Source organism: Lytechinus variegatus, chromosome 8 (assembly GCF_018143015.1).
Source record: "Lytechinus variegatus isolate NC3 chromosome 8, Lvar_3.0, whole genome shotgun sequence".
In the NCBI taxonomy this organism is placed as follows: Eukaryota; Metazoa; Echinodermata; class Echinoidea; order Temnopleuroida; family Toxopneustidae; genus Lytechinus; species Lytechinus variegatus.
Window position 1 is genome coordinate 27435272 of NC_054747.1, and position 7139 is coordinate 27442410.

Genomic DNA, 7139 nt, shown 5'->3' on the forward strand with positions numbered 1-7139 from the left:
TTTTTACATGGGTCCATCCCAAAATTTCAGGTGGACACCCCCTAAATTTATTGGCTTCCGCCGCCAATGGTAGCAACTATTACCTCTTCTAAAGAAGACCACAACGAAATCAGAAGATTAATATGCATTACATGTACCTGGCTGCTAAGAAACAATCTATATCTTTATTCAAGAGGTCTCTAACTGTTCCAAGTAAAATGAACAATGATGTGATGGGTGAAACTCGTTGCAGGCTTATCCCCGCTCGCCATATACTATGCTACCCATTCGCGACAATACATATCCAACATGGTTTCACGACATTTGCTCCGCTGTGAAATTGTAATGACCAATTTCACCCGCCGTCTCGTGTCACTTTTCAAAAGTGTCATGGCCAACCAATTTATTTATGTAAATACATGGTGTTCAAACCGGCGACCGCTAATACCATGGTCACATTTGCTCTACGGCGGCCGTACGGCGAGTCGGAAAAAGTCGTTCTATTCATTTTTATTTTAACCACCGACATGTAGCTGGTACCAAAAAAAATGTTAAAACGGCAGGTTTCGACTCGCCGTACGGCCGCCGTAGAACAAATGTGACCAAGGTAATACCAAACAGAACTGATCTTTCAAATTTCAATTCATCTAAAACATATTTGTTACTTGCCCCAGGAGTAGCTTTATGCACTTCTACAGTGCGTATCCAAAAACGGGACAGATTTGAAAAGTCTAAAAAAAATTGTTTTAAATTATAATGTCTATATTTTGGAATTAATAGATGCTCTAAGGTCTTATATTTCAAATGCTTGAGCTAACATGGAATATTTTGTCTGGGGTTAAAATGGAGGCTTGCGCCAAAATGGCCTAAAATTATAAATAAGATGATCGGCCTTCTTCCTAAGTAGCAGACTTCATCTTCACCCTTTCATTATCTTTGCCATAATTTTCAAATCATGTGTTCAAAAACCATTTTCAGATCTATTTATTTGCTTAAATTGTTCTGTTGTTGTTTCTTTTTAATGTGCTTTCTGTTAGGCTAAGCTGTGAATATTCCTTCTTCAAGCTAAAACAATTTTGTTTCAACCGAAGTATGGGAGAGCGTGGATTTTTTTTTTCTTCAAATCCTTTCATTGTGTGCTACAAAGGTTATGGTGCATTTTAAATAGTGCCACACAGATGGGCGGGGACTTGGGATGCCCCCCCCCCATAAAAAAAAAATCATGACCAAAAAAAGTGGACCAGAAATAAAAGGAAAGATGGAAAGTAAAATATAATATTATTTTCTGAATATTTGTGTCAAAATCTATCACAAAATATGATAGTGTAATCAAAAGTGGGAATATTTGCGTGCTAACTTCACTCGCTCACAACTTTTTAATACATTTTACCCGATCTGCCATATTTAGCTCCTTCAAAATTGACTCAATACACCATTGTCATTGAAAGACATGAATCCCTTCCTGTGTTTCCTGTCAAGCAATTAAACTTGGTCAAGGAATCAATGACCCCTTAAAAATAAATTAATGTCTTAACGGTTCATAACATAATTTGTTTCACATAATAAAAGGATAATACTAATCTTCTTGCTTGGGTTGACAAAAAAAATTCTTTTCTCAGTTACTTTTTTAAGGAAAATTTAAAGGTAAGAAAAAAAAATAATTCAAGTAATTGAAGTAAATAAATAAATTTGTAAATAAACATTGAGAGCGTAATTTGAAAATTATGGCACAGATAATTAAAAAGGGTCAAGAGGAAGTCTCCTGATTAGCAAGAAGTCTGGTCATCATATTCTGCAATTCTAGCGCAAGCCTCTTTTTGAACCCTCAACAAAAACGTTCCGTGTACGCTCGAGCATGAATAAAATCTATTTTTAAAAATTAGACATCATAATTTGAAACAAAAATTTTATAGACATTTCAAATCTGTCCCGTTTTTTATTACTTTTGACGGATTTGATTACTTTCAAAACTTCTTAACCCCCCCCCCCGCAAATCCGAGAATCTTCGAAAAAAATAATAACTTATACATACAATCATAGAAAAAATGACTTATCACTGTAAAACTGAGAGTGTCATGTTTTATGTTATAACTTAATCCACTCGTGCGTATAGGTAGGAATAATTTGCAGAAATGATATCATAAAATCACTTGGCGGATGGTATCCGGATTTCCAAAAGAAAATCACATGTCTGAAGAGTTAAATATCTGCTCTTTAATTCGATATCTTAATCAAAGAAATAGACCAACGAATATCAAAGTTCCATTTCTTCAAGCTAATTGTTGTTTTATTGTGATAATTTCATAAAATAAAGGGTTCTTTCTCATTAATGAGAGATGTTATGTAAAGCTAATCGTCAACTAATTACTACGATTTGCTGGTAAACGTAGGTTTGGTAAAATTATTAAAATTCAAGCATGAAGTTAAGAAAAAATAATATTTATTCCTTGACTAGCTTAATTGATTTAGGTATCATATTAAAAGAGCAGATATTGAACTTTTGACAAATGTGATTTTCTTTTGGACATTTAGACTTGTCTGCCAAAAGACTTGTAGGTATTTTGTCCTCAGATTATCTCCACCTATGCGTATAATGAATAATCGTCACAATGATTCGACATGAAAAGGGGGGGGGTCTATTTTTTTTCCAATAATAGATTGTCTATCTTATTTGTGATGAAGTAACTGATTATAAAGTTCGATGATTTTCGGCTTTCTACTGGGACGCACTGTAAAGTCGCAAGGTTAACTATCAAAAAACCTACATATGTAATTATCCAGCATTTCAGGTATTCAATTTATTTCTGTACGATAGAATGTAATCTACTGGAATGTAACCATTCATACCTATATTTATGCATTATTTATCGATATGTGATAGATTAAACGATATCCCGGTATTACAAAAATATAAAGACAAATGGAAAACTAATTAATATCTTTCCCCTACCTTGGGACTTCACATGGGCCTAAAATCTGTGTTGCTCATAATCGGCCTTCGAGCTCTGTGTGTAGCTCTTCTGTATCGACCCGCCCGCAATTAATAAGACTCTATTTACATCAAGCTTAGATCGTGTGCGTCTGACATTCAGAACGCATGATTACACAGAGACCTAGCCACTTCAATTCCATTTTAACAACATATGCGAGGACCTAGCAAGCGTTCATTATTTGCCATGGGGATATGTTTAATGGAATTCATGACACTGGACAAAATACTTGATAATCATTGTTTGGAAGAACGGATTGGGTATGAAAAAGAAAATTTTTTCTTACTAATTTGATTTCAGCAGCTGAACAGCAGTGGCAGTGGAAGGAAATGTAGATCTGTGGTGGTGGTGGTCCTGCTCTTCAACGATGTGTAATGGAAGCTCACTGAAGGTCCAAAGTTGTTCAAAGAGTCATTTTTCAAACGTGACGTCTGGCAGCAGATCTAGGTTCGAGCGGAGAAGAGACGTAAAATGCACTGAATTATATCAGAAAATAGAATCCATAATCATAATTGGAATGATGAGATATATTTTCATAGGCTGTTACAAAGAAACAGTTGCAGTTTGTGTCATCATTAATAGCCACCTAGAAGAAGATCAAGATGGCAGATGACATTGGTGATGATTCCTACGATAATGACCACTCTGAATAATACAAAGGAAATGTGCATTTGCACGTTCTATAGCTGTCTGCTGTGTAGTGATTGCTTAGACAGGGGTTCGATTTTCTAGTCATTCGAGAAGGATCCAGTGTGCTTTACATCAACATTCACGATTCTAGTTTTCTGTAGAATACATCCTTCACCCTGTCATAGTATATCAATACATTTGTGTATATTAACTTTCCAGTTTTATCGCGTTTGTGAAAGGGTCCGACGGCCTCAATAAATTAAACAGAAGAAATCCACGTGTGCGATGTAGATTAAAATCAATATCAGAGGAACATTAGCTAACGCTCAATAAGGAAATACGAAAGACTTAAACGAGAAACCCTCTAGGAATACTAATCCTATTTCATTATAAAGATGTTACGAGCGATTAATTAACATCGTCATATTCTCTTGCCGTGTAATTGCATTTTTGATAGGCGTTTGGGTTCTGAAGTCTCAATGGGAAACTTCATTCAGTTTCACTACTTGTATCTTAATTTGCTTTTTTTAGACCGCTCAATATGTAATAAGATTTGACGGTCATTACAAAACTTTCTGACGATAATACCATCAATATCCATCAGCTATTCTTTCTATTGGATTCTAGCAATTTATTTCTTTGCATAGTTTTGGCAATACCTGTCGGCGAAAGATTTTCCGTCAAACAATCACAATCGCCAAGCATATATCTCTTACACAAAGATTCATTATACGACTCATATCCATAATAGATTGTGAAAGGTGCAGGTCTCTTCTTTGTGTGTGTGAATCACAAACAACAAAAATAAAACAGGACAACGCAATGTATACGGAAAAGCAGCTTAGGCCTATATCAGTCATATTTAACTCTTGTAAACTTCTATACGCTGAAAACGTAACATGATATTGTTCTACAGAACATGACAAACACAAAGTTTACTGAATATAAATCAAATTCCCATTTTCTTAGGGGTTTCATTTTTAACAATACTATATTCCAGGTCATTATTAGAGGTAATGTACATGTAAGTATTGTAGCTTTCAAAAGACGGTGATTTATTTTTGAATTCACATGTTTAAATACACATGTAAAGATGCAGATCTCTATAGAATATTCATCATAAGTTATTTTCCCCAAAACTGATTCATTAGACTACAGTTATTATACAGTGTGTCTTAGGATAACGACACCGAGAATTATTGATGAATCACCATAACGTATTTACAAATATGATAAACAAATGACCCATTATCTCAAAGATTGGAATGTTTTTTTTTCATATATGATTTAACCTACAATGTACATGTATGTGATTTTTCATTCACGCCTGATGGAGCAAAATCATTTGAAGAATACCAAACTTGACAGCAGTATCTGAGTTTGAAAAGAAAATTCATTGTCGAAAGAGCTCAATATCTACTCTTTCATGATAGCTCTTTCATGATATATTAAGCAGAAAAAATGAACAAAGAATTACAAGGTTCTGACCTTTTAAAACAATGATTGCAATTTCATAATTTCATTAGAAAATGTGTTTTACCGGTTTGCCTACAGTCACTGGCGGATCCAGGGGCACTGCTGGCCTGTGCCCCCCCCCCCTGATAGAGAAGCACAATCCAAATGTGTAATGTAAATATGCCTTTCCAACACTAGCGTCCCCCCCCCCCCACGAAAGCAAAGAACCTTTTTGGTTGTCTTTTTTTCGTGGACGAAATGACCTTCAATTTTGGGTAGAAACCTTTTTGCGCTTATTGTCAAATTTTCCTCGTGAATATCCCCCCCTTGGCAAATCCTGGATCCGTCCCTGCCTAGAGGGCCTTTGCATCAATAGAAAAAGGCATTATACATGGCTGATCGTCAACAAAACGGCGTGTTTGAATAAGTCCGTCAGCAAGCCTGCAAAGCGTCTTTTATTAAAATTATTGAAATTCAAGCACTATTTTAAAGAAATAGAACTCTTGCATCTCTTTATCATTTACCTTGATTGAATTATCACATTGCTGGGAAACCAAAATATAAGGGGGATATCAATCTTATCACAAAGAATAACACGAAGGGAGCAATGTAAAACTTATATCAAAATCGGTTATAGAATAAGCGAGTTATGGAAGTTTGAAAAGTCTTGTACTTTCTGTGGGGATCCTCAAACTGGCAAACATGCTTTTAAAATTGCTGTTTGGTAAACAACTCTCCATTTGTTTTGTAAATAAATTTTCAGATTTTTCTCTTTATATTTCACATATTTCGTATCATCTCCTGACCTTGACAAACATGTACGTGGTTGGAATTATATTTTTCCATGACATGTTATGCCCAGAAGGAGGCAAGATGCAATTTCAAAGATAATGGGAAACATCTGAAAATTTGTGTACAAAACAAATAAAGTGTTGTCCACAAAATCAGTCATTTTAAGGAATGTTTACAAATTTGAGGATCCCCATAGAAAGTGCAACAAGACTTCATAATCGTCTATAACTTACTTATTTCATAACCAGATTTGATTTAAAAAATTGTTTTAAATTGTTCCTCTCCTTTTACTATCTTCAATGTGTTGATTGTTCCATTGTGTACATGTACATAGTCCTATATTATAACAACTGAGTCGTTGAACTCTTAATGGAATGCTCCCCAGGGAGTGGAGAAAAAATTGTGTGCAGGCATGCCAGGATCCGTTGATCGGGGTAATAATAATTACAGTGTATATAGCGTTTAGAAATCTAATATCATTGAGCGCTGTACACACATAATTATCTTTATTTGTTTCATGTGTCTGTTCTTTTATCATTTACTTTTATCGTTGTATTAGTTCATGTTCTTTATTCATCAACCAAGTGAACCAAAAGTATAGTTACAATAGTTACTTTAGACATGTTAGGTATAATGACAATTTGGTACCCAATGAAGAATAAACAGCCCTGTCATCATTTTCTGGAAGGCGTTGACATCTCTCGTTTCATGTGTTTTGGTTTTTACTTCGCTTTTAATACACGATAATTCACGTGAAATATTTGTGTATAATGCAGTGTAACAATAAATGTGAAATACATGGCACAGTATACGCCTTTTTTAATTCAAATTACTTGTTTGTAAATGAAGACTGGCCCGATGCACAGATGCGTGTGAATACCACAACATGGGTAAGAAAAAAGTAGAAAAAAGGAAGCACATTTCCTTGAATTACAAAAGCACTAACAAATCCTTTAGCATTCGCCGCTATCGATTATCACTTTCGATTATACATGTTATAAGTAGAGGAAACAATATTTTTATCCATGACAAATAATGAATTTTCTCCTTCCTCTTCTTTTTCCATGACAGTTCGGTATATTAGGGTGCGTTTCAATAGATTTCTTAGTGAAGACACATGACATGTGGTTGCGGACCAGAGCGATCTTTCACTCGGACCCTTAAGAACTTAGGATGAGAACAATAACGATCATATATTGATACTATCTTGAATATTATTCCACTTGCTCGAATGAGTGCAATAAGTGAACATGAAAAGCTGTGGATCATGTGCTGGTGAATGTTGGTAGACAA